This window comes from Oryctolagus cuniculus, chromosome 6 (genome assembly GCF_964237555.1).
Source record: "Oryctolagus cuniculus chromosome 6, mOryCun1.1, whole genome shotgun sequence".
Classification (NCBI taxonomy): domain Eukaryota; kingdom Metazoa; phylum Chordata; class Mammalia; order Lagomorpha; family Leporidae; genus Oryctolagus; species Oryctolagus cuniculus.
The window spans coordinates 50,154,646-50,155,886 of NC_091437.1; the positions used below are offsets into that span (position 1 = coordinate 50,154,646).

Genomic DNA, 1,241 nt, shown 5'->3' on the forward strand with positions numbered 1-1,241 from the left:
ATAAGTTGTCATTGGATCAATGTTGAAAACATATATCTGAAAAAGCACTTTGGAGTGTTTCCATGGCTGGGACAAGGGTAAAGAAAGCGAGGCTCTGTGTTGCTATAAAAATTAAAGGTGTGTTCAAAATCTCTTTTGGCTTTAGGTTCCAGTACAGCGCAGTATTGCTCTGTTACTGATTCTGTTTTATATAAAAGTTTGCTCTTCATGGGTTATTTTGCATTAATTAATTTGAATTAATTACACATATTTTTCCTATCTGTTTTCTGCCATTTCCTAACTATTTTATCATGTGCGTGTTATAGAAAGTTTTCTAGGTTAAGCCAGCCAATGAATCTGCTTACCTGTTGTGTTTCTGCAGAAATCTAGAAAAAGCTGGCAATAGTAATGCCATGTTACGAGCCTTAAAGACATTGAAGTCTTTCAGGTCCCTGAAAATGGCTACAACAAACTTCTGTGATAAGAAAGAAGCATTTTTAAGGCATGGTTAATTAAAGGTTCATAATAATTAGTTGTTAAGGACTTCAAATGAGATTTGTAAATGTTAATAAGAAATTTTTTTTCAAAAAAAAAAAAGAAAGTTTTCTAGGGGCTGGCACCGTGGTGCAGTAGGTTAATCCTCCTCCTGTGGTACTGGCATCCCATATGCACACCAGTTCTAGTCCAGGCTGCTCCCCTTCCAATCCAGCTCCCTGCTATGGCCTGGGAAAGCAGTAGAAGATGGCTTAAGTCCTTGGGCCCCTGGCCTCCCCATGTGGGAGACCAGGAAGAAGCTCCTGGCTCCTGGCTTTGGATCAGCGCAGCCCCAGCTATTGCAGCCATTTGGGGAGTGAACCAACGGAAGCAACGGAAGGAAGAGCTTTCTCCCCGTCTCTCCCTCTCACTGTCTGTGACTCTAACTCTAAAATAAAATAAACAATAATAATAATAATAATAATAATAATAAAGCTTTCTGAAACTCAGTTTCCTCATTGGTAAAATAAGGAAATACTATTTAATTTATCAGATTGTTTTAAGGAGTGAATAATATAACATATGTGTAATCCTTGGCTCAGTGCCTAGCATTTAACTGGCACTCAACAAATATATCTTCTCTCCTGTGCCAGGAAAAATGTTTATTAAGTCTTTTTTTTTTTTTAAGATTTATTTATTTGTTTGATAGAGCTACACAGAGAGAGAAGGAGAGGCAGAGAGAGAGAGAGATCTTCCATCTGCTGGTTTACTCCCCAACTGGCCACAAC

General features: G+C 38.3%; 1 non-coding gene across 1 annotated transcript; it reads left to right on the forward strand.

Moving 5' to 3' along the window:
• The first annotated feature begins 320 nt into the window (after positions 1-320).
• LOC127490868 (small nucleolar RNA SNORA33) lies at positions 321-449 on the forward strand. The gene has a single exon (XR_007919258.1). It is a non-coding gene; the product is annotated as a small nucleolar RNA SNORA33 (small nucleolar RNA).
• The last annotated feature ends 792 nt before the right edge of the window (positions 450-1,241 follow it).